Source organism: Mus caroli, unplaced genomic scaffold (assembly GCF_978045245.1).
Source record: "Mus caroli unplaced genomic scaffold, Mus_caroli_1 scaffold_5, whole genome shotgun sequence".
Lineage (NCBI taxonomy): Eukaryota > Metazoa > Chordata > Mammalia > Rodentia > Muridae > Mus > Mus caroli.
The window spans coordinates 44,252,935-44,271,703 of NW_028227260.1; the positions used below are offsets into that span (position 1 = coordinate 44,252,935).

Consider the following 18,769-nt stretch of genomic DNA (forward strand, 5'->3'; position numbering starts at 1 on the left):
AAACAAAATACCAAAAGAAACAAACGTATTTTTTTCTCTTTTCAAAAGACAGAAACTTTTACTAGAACAATTTTTTTCATAAGTTTTGAAGAAAAATAAGATGTAAAATCCACAGGAGGGGAACTTTCAAGCAAGGCACCCTTTTTTTCAGCTGCTTGTCTGATGTGAAATGCTGGTATATTCTTTTCTGAACTTCTTCACTACTGAAAGCAGTCTTGTCTGTATTTTTTACACCTACCCACTGTTTTCCGTTCTAGTCCTCTATCCTCACATGCATCATTAGGACTTCCCCTCTCCTTGAATTTATCATAGAGAACACTCCCTTCACTTTGGGGACAGACTTTCAGATCTCAACCTAGAATGTGCAGCAGTCAATTATCCAATAGGTTCAGCAATATGGTGAACAATAACCAGGAGCTTGTGTGGGCTCAGCCCCTGAACAAGCTGCCCAACCACACAATCATCCTTTCTTTGAACAGCACCAAAATGTTAAGGTGAAGAATGGTCCATTTACTGTATTGAACTTCCTTAAAAGACCTCTAGTGTCTGTGTTTCTCTTGAAGGCTGCACTGGTCAATGGCCCTTGGTTCATCATATGACCATGTTCACACCTATGAATCATGAAGCCACCAGAGACCAGGCAGAGGTTCTTGGCATGGAGTGATGCTGGAGCCCAAGCTAACGTTCTTAGTCCTTGCTATTGCCAGAAACCATGTGGAAGCCTAGGATCTGTACTCCAGCTGACTAGGAAGGACAGTGAAGCTACCCTTGCAGTATCATTGATTGCCTATACACAGTTGAGAAAGCATAGCATAAAAGTCTTTTGTGACCGTCTACATCTAGACACTCACAACTATCACTGAAAAGTGACAGCCTAGAGAGGAAGCCATCAAGTGGAACAAAACAAAATAATCAAAAATAGAAAATTATGATGGTGAGGCTGAGTTTTCCACTGTTGATGGATTCTGGCACAGGTACATGGGGAGAAGGACTCAGCTTCACTTTTAATGCTAGGAATTTGACCATGCTTCAGTGAGGGTATGGACAACAACAAATATGGACATTTTTATTCCTTTATATTTTTACAGGTGGGTGGTGTCATGGAGGAGTGGAGCAGACAAAGTATGTCTGGGAATTGATCACAATCAGGATGCATGATGTGAGATTCCCAAATAACTGATAAAAATATCATGTTTAAAAAAGTGCAACTAGGGGCTGAAGAGATGGCTTGGCAGTTAAGACCACTGACTGCTCTTCCAGAGTACCTGAATTCAATTCCCAGGAATCATATGGTGGCTCATAACCATCTATAATGGGATCCAATGCCTTCTACTGGTGTGTATGAAGAGAGTGACAGTGTACTCACTTTCATAAAAAATGAAAAAATCACATATGCATATATATATATGTATATATGTATATATGTATATATGTATATATGTATATATGTATATATGTATATATGTATATATGTATATATGTATATATGTATATATGTATATATGTATATATGTATATATGTATATATGTATATATGTATATATGTATATATGTATATATGTATATATGTATATATGTATATATGTATATATGTATATATGTATATATGTATATATGTATATATGTATATATGTATATATGTATATATGTATATATGTATATATGTATATATGTATATATGTATATATGTATATATGTATATATGTATATATGTATATATGTATATATGTATATATGTATATATGTATATATGTATATATGTATATATGTATATATGTATATATGTATATATGTATATATGTATATATGTATATATGTATATATCCCCTACAGCATAATCAACTTTATTCTAAGACTGGGTCCCATATCATCATGATATGTACCAGATTTATTTAATATTTAATATTTAATATAGGCCATACATTTTTCTGAATATTGAGACTCTGTTAAACTCAATGCTATAGATGACTCAATGTGATTAGTATCTATTAACTCTTAGGCTTCACCAGAATGACATTCTCATTCTTCCAACAATAAGTTCTTTTCTAATTTTATGCTTATAATTCATATGCATTTCTCCTCTGCCTTATATGTCTAGGTAATTCATAATTAATAAATTTTTCTACATTTTCTACAGTCCAGTTGTTGCAGTAATTTTAAAAGTCCTATTTCTTCTTCAAAACTATAACTTCCAGGAGTACCTGTATCAACATGTAACTGTAGTTCATTCACTTTAGTTGTCCTTGAAATATAGTATATCATATTTTCTCTTTGTATTGTATTGTATGATCCATGGATGAGTCTGTTATTTATTACCAAACATATTCCACTGTCTGTTCTGGTACATGTCTTGCAGAACACATTTCTATGAGTTTTGCTAGGGATATTCAGTAGTGGTATCACTGCTGTATGACATATAGACAGTCTAGTTTACATGATGAGCCAAGTATTAGATACTATTTTATAGACTATGTGGTATATTGATGTAACCATCAGTATATTATAAATTTTCCTTTGGCACAACATATTGTTGACACTTAGATTTGCATTTTATTCACTTAATGGACTGAGAGATTTGTGTTTGTGGGTTGTATTTCCAATAAATATATCATTTTAAATATTTTTAGGTAATTTCTATTTCTACTTCAAGAAAGCAAACGTTCACAGCCTGCCAAGAATTTACCTGAGTAACTTTATGTGGAGACAATCACCTTTGGGGAATTTTCCCAGTGATCAGGAAATAAACCCACTTGAAGTTGTCACCCTCATAGAAATAGTTAGGTTAGTTCTATTTTCTGGAAAATGGAAATAGTCATAGATATTTTGTTTGAGCGTCAGACAAAAGAAATGTATAATCTAGCTGGGCAGTGGTGGTGCATGCCTTTTATCCCAGCACTTGGGAGGCAGAGGCAGGTGGATCTCTGAGTTTGAGACTAGCCTAGTCTACAGAGTGAGTTCCAGGACAGGCAGGGCTACACAGAGAAACCCTGTCTCAAAAAAACAAAAAACAAAAAAAAAAAACAAAAAAAAAAAAGAGTATGATCTATTAAAACAGAGAAGAATTTAGCACTCTGTGAGGAAATAACAAGAGATAAACTGTAATGACTTTAAATAGTGAACAAAAATTAAGAACACATATTTCTAAAATATTCAGATGTCAGGTGCCATGTTTCTCTCTTAACTATGAAACAGAGCTTGAGAAACAATCTGCAATTTGAGTCTGTTTTCTTATCTTCCTTGCAAGATACCCAGGCTGGGTTCTTTATTGATATCCTCATCAGTTGATTTACTGATTATTTTTTCTGAGTGTTGAGTTTTTATTGGCTCATTCACTGCTTTAAATTACCACAAATAGTTAGCACTCTAATCCGGCTGTGCATCTGTGGATACTAAGAAGCATCCCTATCATCAGCAACTAATGTCACCTGCCTTGTATTCCTGGGTTCTTGATCAGAGCCTACACCTGGATACCATGGCAACTCTCAAGTCTAAATTCTATTATTCATTGAGAAAGCCTAGTATCTTGCCAGCATCTCCCTATTTATTTAATAAATAAATAAAAATGGAATTCATATGGGACGAGTGTGAGAATGAAAAATTGCTGTGTTTTAAGAAATTATCTTGCATACTATAGATTCTGGTCTGTTCAAAATCTGATTGTAGGTCATATAGGTCATAAAGCAGGATAGAACTTTAGGTAGTGTTTCTGTATGTCAGACATGTCCACACATATTCCTCAGGACACCTGTGTGTTTACACTTAGGGCCTTCAGTTGATTAGATGAGGCTCTCTAATGCTATGAAAAGTGTACCTGTTTTAGTCAGTGTATTCATTACAACATTAATTACAGCTAACAATACCTGTACTACAATATGTTTGTGGTGCCCAGGAAAAGAGCTGGGTACAGTAAATTATTCAACTTTATACAAAAACAATCACAATGCTTCATACCCACCCCTGCGTGAAAAAATTGGAGTATATTCCTTAGCTTATTGAGTCAACTTAAGTTTCATCTGGAAAGTTATTGGTGAGCATGGAGTGGTGGAAATTAGGAAAGAGGAAAACCTTCTTATCTACATATCCTTGGATTTTCTTTATAAAATATAAATAATAAGTTCCATGAAAAGGGTGGATATTTTTCTATATCTGATTTACTTTGGTTTCTGTATGTTCTGTTTATTTTAGAGGGCCTGTACAGTGCTTAAGCTAGTTCAGGACAACCCAAGTTAAAGTCTTTCTTTGGTTTCTGGGTCCTTGAGTTAATTATGATTTTTCATCACATACATCTGGTCTTATCTTTTTGCCTAATTTCACAAAGAAAAACATGATTTCCCTTAGCCCTTGGGAAGACAAGTGGTAAACATTTCTTACTTTTCATAACTGCTTACCACTGGGAAGGTGCTCTAGAACCTCTCTCTTTTATAAATTATGGAACTCTCACCCAAGTTAATCCAGTAAACAGTGGAAGACTTTTGCATCCTTTTCTGGCATTGTTTTGCATAATGATTTTTTTAAAAAAAAGTATAGTTTTTAGGTAGTTTTTGAGTAGTAATTTAAAAAAAACAAACAAACAAAAAAAAAAAAAACCTGCTATAGTCAAGGACAAAACTGTTAGGCCAAGAGCCAAGGGCCAAGGGCCAAGGGCCAAGAGGGCCTATATATTGGAATGTATATTGTTTTGAAATATAATAGTAGAATGGCCAATGTGTTTCAATGTAAATGACATAGATTTAGGTGTATAGTCTTATCTATACTTTTTCTTACTGTAACCATGTGTTCTATTCCTCTGAGAAGGGTAATGAGTTGAGCGATTCACTTAGCCTTAACAATTGCTAACAATGTTACAGATCGAGATTGGTTGTTGTGAGTTATATTCTAAATAGAGTACTGGAGTTGTATGATGTTAATTTTGAAGTTAGCTTTGACTATATAACAAGACCCTGAGGCCAGACAGGCCATAGACTTATTTTCATTTTTTTGGAAGTTGGGAAAACATAATTCAAAAATTCGTAAAACATGATGATTTTAATGGTGCAAAAAAAGGAAAAAAAGAAGGAACAAACACAAAAGTCAAACAAAGGAAGGGTTGAAGAGATGGTTCAATGGTAAAGAGCAGGAGATCTTCCTCGGGAGAACCCAGATTCAATTCTCAGTACCCAAATAATGTTCACAACTATCTGTAATTCCATATCGATGACAACCATCAATCACTCCTGCTCGCTACAGTGCTGGGGATGAACATAGAACACAGACATAAAACTAAAACACACATAAACACACACAAAAAAAACATAAAAATAATGTAACCAGCAACAACAGCACAAACAAACTACATCACCATAAATAAAACAAAAATGAAGGAAACATGTTGGGAATTTTTTCTAATTCTTTGTCTTAATTTGGCTCCCAAAAGCTACTTCCAGACATGAGGGCTACCACCTGCTGGCTTTCATCGGTAATAAAAAATTTCCATACAGCCAGTGACTGGGCAGGGAGACAAAAGAGGAAATTTTATATTGCACAGGCAAGGGGCCAATGGAGAGGGGAATAGGAAGAGAATCACCATGACTCAGAGGAAGAAAGACCAGATTTAAGAGCTGGAGGAGTGAAAATGTCAAACGATGTAGGTAGAAAGGGAATGCAGCCCTAGGGGGTCAGTAGAGTGGAGGGCTGCCCAGAAGCTAACAGACTAACTGGCCAGGAAAGATAAAATATAGATTTAGAAGATGTTAGTAAGCCAGGAATAGCTGAGGGAATTGTGTGCTAGCCGCCAGCAGATCTAAGTATTGAACTATTCGGAGCATATTAAAGTTGGCTGGTGTGTGTGTGTGTGTGTGTGTGTGTGTTTTATTCGTGAATACAGAGCTCTTGTGTGGAGGATACGCACATGTGCACACGAATCACTGGGAGCCAAAGCAGATTATATATATATTCATTCTTTTTTTAGATGCTGGAAGTAAAACTAATAGTTTAGTTTAGAAATATTTCTGTAAAGTGCATCTTCCCTGTGAAGTGTGGTGATATAGATTACTTTGGATTTGATAGTTTGTATTCAAGTGAGAATATTAGCATTTACCCCAATGTTTCATCAAGAAAATAAAGGATTAAGTATATGGAGTACTCGAAGTATATAGAAAGTCAATCAGTTCCAATTTAGCCTCTGCTTTTTGTAGGGAGCATTTGTGGAATCTTTCTTCCTTCAGCACCATGTCCACCAAAGGGCAGGATGATAAAGGTACTAGATTCCTATTACTGCAGCTAGGAAACTGAACTACTCATTTTCAACACCCTTAAAATATCAGTTTATACTTGGTTGAAAATTTAAAAGGTCTGAATATTTTGAATTAGTTTTCTTTAATTTGATATTCTGATTTTTATTCCTTCATCAGTTACCAAACCCTCTCCTATTTAATTTTCTTAGAGTAAATAACTTCATTTTCTGTGAGGAGGAACATAACTCATAACGCATTTTTTTTCAGATTTTCTTAATTTGTTTGTTACTGAGTGTTCTAGTTTACCCTTTGTTGCTGTCATACAACCCTTACCAAAACAAAAAGTCATCTTTCCCCATAAACCTTTCATTTTGATATGTGGAAAGGTACCCTCTGAATACAACTGTTTTCTTTACATCATCCATTACTGTCTTTATTGTTTATTTGTTCTCTACATTTTTTTTTTTGCCGTCCAAATCTTACGTCTAAGAGTTATGACCTTGCCATCTAGGCTGCCTGCGCTATCCTTAGAGAACAGACCAAAGCAGGCCTAATACAGTGGATTGTAAATGCTTAGGTATTGTCTTAGTTTGGATTTGTATTGCTTTGATAAACATCATGGCCAAAACAAATTGGGAAGGAACGAATTTTTTCAACTTATAAATCTCAGATCACACTCAATCATTGAAAGAAATCAGGACAGGGACTCAGGGCAGTGACATAGTAGTAGGAACTGAAGCAAAGACAATGGAAGAATACTTCTTACTGCCTTGCTTCCTAGTACTTGCATAATAAGCTTCATTATGTATTCCAGGACCACTTACCCAGGAATGGCAATACCCAAAATAGTGTGGATTCTTTCACATCAATCAGCAGTCCAGAGAATAACACACAGACTTGTCTATAGGCAATTTTATAAAAGCATCTTCTCAATTGAGTTTCCCTTTCTAGATTGCCTAGATTTTTGTCAAGTTGACAAAACCCAACCAGGGCAGATAAGACTGGTCACTTGCCTAACAAGGCTACAGGTAGATTTAAATAAAAGCATAAGCAGGGCACCATAAGGCACTGGTTACACCCAATTCCCAATTATTTTCGTTGCTGTCAACACCATAGTTAATAATTCCTGGGAGTTCTGAGGAATATTATAGACCAGGAAAATGTCAGTAAGGCCAATGAACACAACAGATAACCAGATGGTAAGAAATAAGCACAAGAACATATACTACTTGGCAACATCAGAACACAGTGGTTCCACCACAGCAAGTCATGGATACTGCAACACACCTGAAAAGCAAGATTCTGATCTAAAATCCCATCTCATGAAAAATATAGGAGACTTTAAGAAGGACATGAATAACTCCCTTAAAGAAATACAAGAAAACACAGGTAAACAAGTAGAAACACATAAAGAAGGAATACATAAATATCTTAAAGAAATACAGGAAAACAAAATCAAACAGGTGAAAGGATTGAACAAAACCATCCAGAATCTAAAAATGGAAATAGAAACATTAAAGAAATCACAAAGAGCATAAACCTGAAGATGGAAAATCTAGGACAAAGAACAAGAATCACAGATGCAAGTATCACCAACAGAATACAAGAGATAAAAAGAGAGAATCCCAGGCCTAGAGGCTACCATAGAAGACATTGGTACAACAGTCAAAGAAAAAAAAGCAAGAAGTTCCTAATTCAAAATATTCAAGAAATCTAGGGGGAAAAAAGATCAAACCTAAGAATAATAGGTATAAACTAAAGATATCCAACTCAAAAGACCAGCAAACATCTTCAACAAAATTACAGAAGAAAACTTCCCTAATCTCAAAAAAGAGATGCCCATAAACATACAAAAAGACAGAACACCAAATATAAATTCAAAAAATAAATTTTATCCATAACATAATAATCAAAACAAAGAACAAAGAAATAATATTGAAAGCAATAAGGGGAAAAGGTCAAAAAACAAATAGAGGTTGAACTACCAGAATTTTACTAGACTTTTCAACAGATATTCTAAAAGACAGAAAATCTTGGGCAGATGGCATACAGACCCCAAGAGAACAAAAATGCCAGCCCAGGCTACTCTACCCAGCAAAACACTCAATTGCTATAGATTGATAAACCAAGATTCTGCATGACCAACCCAAATTTAAGCAATACCTTTCCACTAATCCTGTGCTACAGGGAATATAAGGATGGAAACTATACCCAACAAAAAACAAGAAATTTGTCTTCTCATACCAAGCCCAAAAGATGAGAACCACACAAATATAATTCCACCTCTGACAACAAAAACAAACAGAAGCAACAATAATTCTTCCTTAATATCTCTTAACATCAGTGGACTGAATTCCAACAATAAAAAGGCATAGGCTAAGAGAGTGAATACCTAACAGAATCAAGTATTTTGCTGCATTCAGGAAGCACAACACACCTCAGTGTCAAAAAACAGATACTACTTCAGAGTTAAAGGATGGACATTATTTTCAAGCAATTGTTCCCCAAAAGAAGCTGGAGTAGCCATTCTAATATTGAATAATATCAACTTTCAATCAAAAGTTATCAAACAAGTTGAGGGAGGATACTTTATACTTAACAAATGAAAAACCTACCAAGATGAACTCTATGCCCCCAAAAGGCACCTCATTCATAAAAGAAACTACTAAAGCTCAAAGCACCAAACACAATAATAGTGGGAGACTTCAACACCTCTCTCTTACACATCTAAAGAACATGGAACAGAAACTTAACAGAGACACAGTGAAACTAACAGAAGTTATGAACCAAATGGATTTAACAGATAACTACAGAATATTTCACCATAAAAGAAAAGAATGTACCTTCATCTCAACACCTCATGGTACCTTCTCCAAAACTGATGATATAATTGAACAAAAAAAGAAGTCTCAAAAGACACAAGAACATTTCATTAATCTTGTATATTCTATTGGACCACCACTGAAAAAAGCTTCTCTTTAATGACAAGAAAAATAAAAGAAAGCCCACATACACATGCAAGTTGAACAACACTCTTTTCAATGATGACTTCTTCAAGGAAGAAATAAAGAAAGAAATGAAAGGTTATCTTGAATTTAATAAAGTGAACGCACACCATACTCAATCTTTTGGAACACAATGAAAGCAGTGCTAAGAGGAAAACTCATAGCTTTGAGCACCTCCATAAAGGAATTGGAGAGATCATATACTAGCAGCTTAATAGCACATCTGAAACCTCTACAACAAAAAGAAGCAAATACACCCAAGAGTTGTAGACACTAGGAAATAATCAAACTAATGGCTGAGATTAGCCAAGTAGAAAGAAAGACAATTATACAAAGATTTAACAAAACTTGGAGCTGATTCTTGAGAAAATCAACAAAATTGATTAACCCTCAGCCAGACTAGCCAGAGGGCACAGAGACAGGATCCAAATTAACAGAATCAGAAGTAAAAAGGGAGCCATGATAATGATAATGGAGTCTGAGGATATTAAAAAAAAAAAGTCACATTCTACTGCAAAAAGCCTATACTAAAAAAATATGGAAAATAAAGATAAAATGGAAGATTTCCTAGACAGATAACAAGTACCAAAGTTAAACCAGGATCAGATAAGCCTTAGTTCCTTAGTCCCTAAGGAAATAGAAGTCTTCCAATCAAAAACAAACAAACAAAAAAACAAACAAAAATACCTAAAAATATAAAAACATAAAACAGAAAAAACAGAACCAGTGCCAAATTGTTTTAGTGAAGAATTCTATCAGACCTTCAAACAAGATCTTATACTAACACTTTTCAAACCATTCCACAAAATAGAAGCAGAAGGAACACTACCCAATTTGTTCTATTAAACCACAGTTACACTGATACCTAAACCACACAAAGACCCAACAAAGATAAAGAACTTCAGACGAATATAACTTATGAATATCAATTTAAATTTTTTCAATAACATTCTCAGAAACTAAATCTAAGAACACATCAAAACCATCATTTTGACCATGACAAAGTAGGCTTCACCCCAGAGATTCAGGGATGGACCAATACATGAAAATTCATCAATGTAATCCAGTACATAAACAAACTCAAAGGAAAAAAAAAAAACACATGCTCATTTCATTAGATTCTGAAAATGCCTTTGACAAAATAAAATTTTTCTTCATGTCAAACATATTGGAGAGGTCAGGAATTCAAGGCTCTCACCTAAGCATATTAAAAGCAATATACAAATGAAGATGAAGATCTCTCATCTCTGTATGCACCATGCTGGCCTGGATTCTGCCATGTTCCTGTCTGGATGATAATGTACTGAACCTATTAACCTATTTTAAATGTCTGTATGCAATCCCTCAAAATTGTACCTATAAGTCTCCAGTAACTGTTCTAAACTTGGGAGTCACCTTGGATTCCAGCAACTAACAATTCTCTCAGACAGATAACCCCATTAGAGCACTATTCTACCAGAGAGCACTTATCTCAGAATGTGAGCTGGTGCTACCCCAAGTAGCACTCCTAAAAGTAGCAGTCATTTCATGGAAACCTGACATTTCCTTCAAGTGATTAAGATTTCTCTAGAGACAGTACCCAGAGCAGATCCTGTGTCACAGCACTCGATACCCAAATACTGCCAGGAGAGAGCTAGTCTCCCAGGAGTGCTGATATACCTATGAACAGAGGGAACACCACCACTTCTGCTCAAATTCCTGGCTAAAGATTGAACAGTCCAGAGTCATCAGAACACAGGAAACAAGTAACAGTTGGGGACAGGCTCCTTAAGGTTTCCTTCTGTGCCCCGGAACTGTTCTTGTGCCACAGCTCTCCATACCCAAATTCATCCAAGAGAGAACTGGTCTCTGAAATATACTGAACAAAGGCTTGCAGGAGAGAAAAGCCACAGACAGAGACAGCAAAACCAGTTAACACCAGAAATATCCAGTTGGTGAGAGGAAAGGGCAAAAACATAAGCAACAGAAACCAAGTCTACATGTCACCATCAGAACCCAGCTAGCCTACCACATGAGCTCTGGAAACCCCAACATACCACAACACACCAGAAAAACAAGAGTCTGTATTAAAATCACATCTCCTGGTGATGATAGAAGACTTTAAGAAGGACATAAATAAATCCCTTGAAGAAATACAGGAGAACATATATAAACAGGTAGAAGCTCTTAAAGAGGAAACACAAAAATTCCTTAAAGAATTATAGGAAAAAACAATCAAATAGATGAAGGATTTGAACGAATCTATCCAGGATCTAAAATTATAAATAGAAACAGTAAAAAAAAAAAAAAAAATTCACAACAACAGGAGACAAACCTGGAGATAGAAAATCTAGGAAAGAGATCAGGAGTCATAGATGCAAGAATCACCAACAGAGTACAAGGGATAGAAGAGGGAATCACGGGAGCAAAAGATACCAGAGAAAATATTGACACAAAGGTCAAATAAAATGCAAAATGATCCTAACTCAAAACATCCAGGATACAGGACACAATGAGAAGTCCAAACCTAAGGATAATAGGTATAGAAGAGAGTGAAGATTCCCAACTCAAAGGGACAGTAAATATCTTCAACAAAATTATAGAAGAAAACTCCCCTAACCTAAAGAAAGAGATGCCCATAAACATACAAGTGGCTTACAGAACTCCAAATAGACTGGACTAGAAAAGAAATTCCTCCAGACACATAATTATCAAAATATAAAATGCACAAAACAAAGAAAACAATATTAAAAACAGTAAGAAAAAAGGTCAAGAAACATAAAGGCAGATGCCACACCTACTCCAGTGTTAACTGTATAACAGGCCCAAAAGCCTGGGTGCAGTTCTGAGGCAAAATGTTTCACAGAAACTTTGTCTCCTGGAGCCTTGTCATCCTGTAAAAGGAATGCTACAATCCTCTCCTTGTGTTAGTTGTTGAAAGGCTCTGTGTGCTTTCTTTCAATAGTTCTTTATTATAAATGCCTCTAAGGATTGATTCTGACACATAGCTAAGTTAGATTAGCCTCTGCCAATGTTCCAATATTCTAGGAAATCTTTGAGCCAACCTTGGGCTTTGATTCTTGCATGAATGCTACTCATTCAGATGAAAAACCTCCAGTGTCGACAGAGAGACAGTGAAAGAAATCAGGCATTACAATTTACTGGAATAGAGCTAGAAATCACAGGGATAGGTTACAGAGTATACTTAGAACAATAGCCAAGTCACTGCCATACACAGGAATTTACAATGGCCTAAGGGAAAGGTGGATTATAAAATAGACTAGAATTGGAACTATGGCAAGGGCATGAAGCCCTTGTCCTTGGCTTCTAAAAATAAGCTGACCTTAGGTGAGGCTCCTTTTGATCCCAGTAGTAAAAACTGATTTCTATCCCAGTTGGTTGCTGTTACCTTTTATGTATGAATTCCTCTGTTTTGTGTAAAAGTCATTTTGCATCGGGTAATCTCAATGTATATCAGATGGCCTTAATATAAGTCTGATGGTCACTTTGAGAAATTACATTCAGATACAGCACTCTCTCTGTGTCAGTGTCTGTTTGTCACCATGCTGACTCCTTGCCTACCTGAATACCAGGACCCTGATTCCCCACATGTTGAGGGATGGGCAGAGTCAAGTCTGCTGCAGGCAGACCTATCAGAATTACACCAGAATTCTCACCAGACACTATATAAGCTAATCTTTTGGTTATATTCCCAAAAGTGGTATAGCTGGGTCTTCAGGCTAACCCTCGAGGGACTGAAGATCCTAGGAGTTTAGAGTTTAGGTGGGTTGGGGAGTAGGGGCATCCATGTGGAGACAGGAGTGGGTTGGGATAGAGAGGAGGTATGGGATATGGAGCAGTTGGAGGGTGAATGGGGGATTTGGAATGGAGTATGGAGTGTAAAATTAATTTAAGAAAACAACAAAAAATATATAAAGTATACTATTGCAAAATAACCTTAAATTTGTGTCAATGTACAAAATCCATTCCAAATATAGAATGTATGGCTTTTCAATGCTCTTTAGTATAAAAGTAGATTCAGTAATCTACCCTTTTATGCTGTGATTCCCATTTTTCTTTTCATTCCTTCTTCCATCTTTTCTCCTAACATTAGATTGGAGAGAAAGAAGGATAGAGGAAAGAAAAACAAAGAGAAAAAATTCTTTAATATAATCTCTATGACTTTTCTATCCCTGACCAAGACCAAAAGCAACTTTTGACCAACATCACATAAACGATGGATTGCTCTTACTAAAACCTTTTGTAATACCATTATTATATACCATATAATATTTTGTCCTTGGAAGTTTATATCGTCTTGAAATTTTTCATCTAAGGGAAATACCTATGAATTATGAAAATTAAACCAACTCAATGTTTTTTAGCATACTAAGTACAATCTTTTAATTTTTTTCTAGCTGTATTACAATGGTGCTTTATTAGTATTCAAATTTAAAGTCACCTGGAAAATCAGTTTTTCATTGACTGGAAGCTATTCAAACAAGATGTCTTCTAATGATTGTGATTTTAAGATATGGCAGTTGTTTCATGGAAACACTGCATTTAAATGGAAAGTCATTTTTATTTATTTTGAAATAAAAGGACATTCATATTTTTGTTTTCAGCTTTTTAGATCATTTCATGGCTGATGAACTGATTCCATAAAGATGTCATCTCAGGTTATTCTGATGTAATAATGAAGGTTTGTCCTTTTCAAAAAGCTTGTGCACATACTGTGAACCAGACTAAGTGAAAATGTAAAGTTAAATATGTACCAAACATCTTTTCAGACATTGTCTTTTTCCACTGGTTTTCTCAAAATATTTTGAAACATGTTGATCTCCTTTTCTAGATTGGCTCAGTCATGGAAAATTTTCACAAAGTTAAGTAACATTTCTTTACTGGGAAGACTTTGCTAATGATAATACACTTGAAGGTAGTAGGCTTTTCAGAATAGGAAATACACAATATGTGTTGCAGATTACTTTTTAGCTAGTAAATAACTTTTAATACCCTGTTATCCTCCTCTCACACATTATTTTGTGAATGATTGTTCACTAACAGATGTTTCTCAAATAATTTTATGATCAAAATATACTGTTATGACATTACATGGACTACAGCATAATGATGTTTTTGTGTCTAAGTGTCACTAGGGATTAAATCCATGGAATTATGCCTGTTAGGCCAGCCATGCGTCTCTAAGCCTTAGCCTAGCATATAAGTGATTTATTTGTTGTCCTCTAAATGAAGGATGGCTAATGGGAGTACTCTTCACAGTGTCCTTCTATTGCATATAGTCTGAAAGCAACTGCAAGGATGCATCCACTCAGCATAGGTAGAGTGTTATTATTTTCTCATGGGGAGCTAACAGCATCATGTAGTACTTGCTGGCTTTTCCCATGTATTCTTTAAGTTTCTTTTATATTGACCTGAATTGTATGTACACACTGATAGGTTTCATAAAGATTTTCAAGTATATAACATACTCTGACTATATTCACTCTAAATAAATTCTCCCTCTACTTCTCATCACTCCTGCTAATTCCATTCTATCCCCTTGACCAGCAAACAGAGACTCTTGTCATACCAATGTACCAATGACTTTGTGTATGCATTAAACATATATATGGGATCCAGAAATGAGATAAAATAAGAATCATACTTTCACAATGGGAGATTTAAAACGTTTATTTATTTCTCTTTGTAGTGTATCCAATTTTTTAGTATTATATTTTTAAATTATTTTCTTAAAATTTAAACTAAAATAAAATTATATTATTTTCTTCCCTCCCACTTCACCCTCTAATACTACTAATAACAGCGTATTCCCTATTCAATTGGTATGCTCTTTTGTGATTACTGTTTTATACACACACACACACACACACACGTATGCACATACACACACGTTCTTCATGAAGAGTTTTCAAGTATATAACATACACTGACCATATTCACTCCATATAAATTCTCCCTCTACCTCTCACCACTCCTGCTAATTCTATTTCATCCCTTGACAAGCAAACATAGGCATATCCATAAATATGAAAACCCACCTGTTAAGCCTTTTTTGTTTCTTGTGTGTATATAGCTTCAGTCCAACCACTTTGTATTGGATAACCAATTAGAGAACTCATTGTTGGAATCTCTCTCTCTCTCTCTCTCTCTCTCTCTCTCTCTCTCTCTCTCTCTTTCTCTCCCTCTCCAGGCATTGCTTGCTTGTAATTCTTTGTCTAGGGGTGGGATTTCCCCATTCTGACACAGCATGTATTAATTTCCTTGCTTTTGTAGTTGGTGTTAAAAAATTGCTTTTAAATTTACTTAGTCAAGTTATAATTTCCTTTTCAATTTTTCTCTGTTTCTTTCCTTTTTTTTGTTTTTTTTTTTTGTTTGTTTGTTTGTTTTTTTGAGACAGGGTTTCTTTGTGTAGCCCTGGCTGTCCTGGAACTCACTTTGTAGACCAGGCCTGACTCTCTTGGGATTAAAGGTGTGCATCACCACACCTGGCTTTTTTTTTTCCTGTTCCTTGATTAACATATTTCTTCAAATGTATTTTGTGGAGATAAATCTAGTTTTATAATCTATGACTTTTTTAAAAAATGCTTTATTAATGAGTTCTCTATCTTCATATAGAAGAGGGAATCAGATTCCATTATAGATGGAAGCCACCATGTTTTTGCTGAGAATTTAGTAGCCAATGCCTACTATGCCTGTTGAGATGGATTTTGTCAAAATATAAAACTGATTATCTTCCTAATCCAGGTAACATTTTCTTTATTTTTAATATTTGCAGGTTTTTAAATGCACAACATATTCCAGTATAACTGAGTGTGGTGATGTTCAGTAGTGAAAGGAGAAACAAAAAAAAAGAAAAAAATTCAAAATCTCTAGTCCATCCCAACCTGAGACCAGAGGAGCCTCAGGCTCTTTCAGAAGCCAACATGTCACAAACAGTTCAGACAAAGGAAAAACAACCAGAAAGATCAACATCAGAACAGAATTCACAGGACTTACAAAGAACATCTCAGAAAGGAACTACAAATGACTTGGAAATTGTGACTTTATATAGTAATGAGTGTAACAACTTCAAGTGTCCAATTTGTTTAGATATACTAAGGAACACTAGAATTCCAAAGTCCTGTTTCCACTGATTTTGTAAGGACTGTATCATCACAGCACTGACATTAGGAAACAAGGAATGTCCTGCCTGTGTGAGAAAACTAATTTCAAAAAGGTCACTAGTTTCAGACCCTCAATTAGATGAACTCATCAGCAAAATGTTTCCAGTTTGTAATGAAAAGGATTCCTCTCGAGATAAAACACTAAGCAAAAGGAAATATAAAACCCAACAAGTCTCTAATCTCATCAACAAAAGAGGATGAAAGTGAACAGCCACAAACAGTTTCCAACAGAGAGAAAATCAACAGATTAAAACTACTAGTAGATTGGAGAGTAATGATGACAGTTCACCCTGCTGTAGTAATGCATCTATAAACAGCAGTGACAAAGCAGGTCCTAGTAGCAAATGAGCCAAAACAGTTAAGTTTGAACATGATCATAAGCACACAATAGTGACCTATGATTCTGTGACTGATAGGGCTAGTGAACTTGAAACCAGTCTTCATCAATCATTTAGAGGAGAAGTTGACCCTGCACATGCAGAATTAGCAAGACCTCAGGTAATTCCACTGCTAATCAAGTTTTCCTATATTTGGCTTTGGGGTTGTCTTAGGAAAGATACCAAAGAAACATGGAACCAGCTTGATAAGTCTTTATATAGCCAGTGATAGCAGTCTATCACTTATACAGCATTAGGCAGAAACAACTTCACTTAAACAATAGCTCCATTTCTTTGGAAGTGGAAAGAGTGGATAGGGGAATACACTGGAAAATTTGTAGTCACATAGGTCTTTCTTTATTCTGCACCCATAAAGGAGCATAAATATTCTTCTAGAATCCAATTCCATGGCTATATATGCTTTACACCCAGTATCAAATCAGAAAGTCTGACTTTATTCTAGGTATGGCCAATGTTAACACAGAATTTGTAAAGATATATTTGCATTGAGCAATTTTACATGATTAAATTATGGATAGAGGTAGATCTGCACCACTGTAATAAACTCCATTCTGTCATTGAAAATACTTACCTGTTAATTGAAAATACTTACCTGTTAATATTGACATGTTATAAATTAATATTTTAAATGTTGACCTAAGTTGAAAGCTTAAAGATTTTTTCTTTTTTTTTCTTAATTTCCAGGTCCTGAAAATTAAATGAAATTTTATTGAATATAGAATAATTTCTTATACAATATATCCTAATGACTGGCCTTCCTGCCCCCACTGCTCTCAGATCCTCCATTCATCCATCACATTTGGATCCATTACTTTTCTGTCTCTCATTTTAAAAGAGCAGATTTATAACAACAACAAAACATAACAAAATATTATAAGATAAAATAAAACCACACAAACACACACACACACAGAGAGAGAGAGAGAAAGAGAGAGAGAGAGAGAGAGAGAGAGAGAGAGAGAGAGAGAGAGAGATTGAGCGTCCATCATATTGAAGTTGAACAAGGTAAACCAATAGAAGGAAAAGAGCCCAAATAGAAGACACAATAATCACAAAGCCACTTGTTCACACTCTCAGGAATCCCATAAAAATTCTAAACTGAAAGCTAGCTATAATATATACACAGAGGACCTGGTACAGAACTGAGTAGACCCTGTACTAGCTATTTTATTCTCTGAATTCATGCCATCTTTGCTCAGTTGATTTAGAAGCCCCTGTTCTCTTGGGATACTCTATTCATCTGGCTTTTGAACTCTTTCTACCTCCTATTCCATGGGTGCCCTAAGATTTAAGGGAAGGGATGTGATGTAGACAAAACATTTAAAATCCTGCATTATAAGGGATCTCACCCTCACTGTATAATGCCTGAATATGGATCTCTCTATTTGTTCCCATCTGCTGTAGGAAGAAGCTTCTCTAATGATGGTAGAGCAGGACACTCATCTACAAGTGTAGTAGAATATGAAGGAGAATGTTATCATAAATTAAAAAACAAAACAAAACAAAACAAAACATGTAGTGTTTGATTTTAGTCTAGATTTCCAGGCTATCTACTCTATTTCTTAGTTGCCTAAGCAGTGTCAGGTATATGTTATATCTTGTGAAGTAGGCCTTACATAAAATAACTTAATGATTGATTATTCCCACAAGTTTTGTGCCACCATTGTTATAGTGTGTTATGCAAAGGACATCACTGTAAATCACTGGGTTTGTCACTGCTGCTTTGTCCAAATGACAGTATTCTTTGGCTTGCAGATGGTTTTCAGTTTCATGAGGTCCCATATATATTAATTACTGATCTTAGTGACTGTGCTATTAATGCCCTCCCTGTTAAATAGTAAATCTCCTATGCCAATGAGTTCAAGGCTATTTTCCATTTTCTCTTTTATCAGTTTCAGTGTATCTTTCATTGATCCACTTGGACTTGACTCTTATGCAGGGTGATAAGTATGGATCTATCTGCATTCTTCTATATGCAGATATCCAGTATG

The 18,769-nt window shown here is 35.2% G+C and overlaps 1 pseudogene; it reads left to right on the plus strand.

Moving 5' to 3' along the window:
- The first annotated feature begins 16,071 nt into the window (after positions 1 to 16,071).
- LOC147004587 (E3 ubiquitin-protein ligase RING2 pseudogene) lies at positions 16,072 to 16,986 on the plus strand (annotated as a pseudogene).
- The last annotated feature ends 1,783 nt before the right edge of the window (positions 16,987 to 18,769 follow it).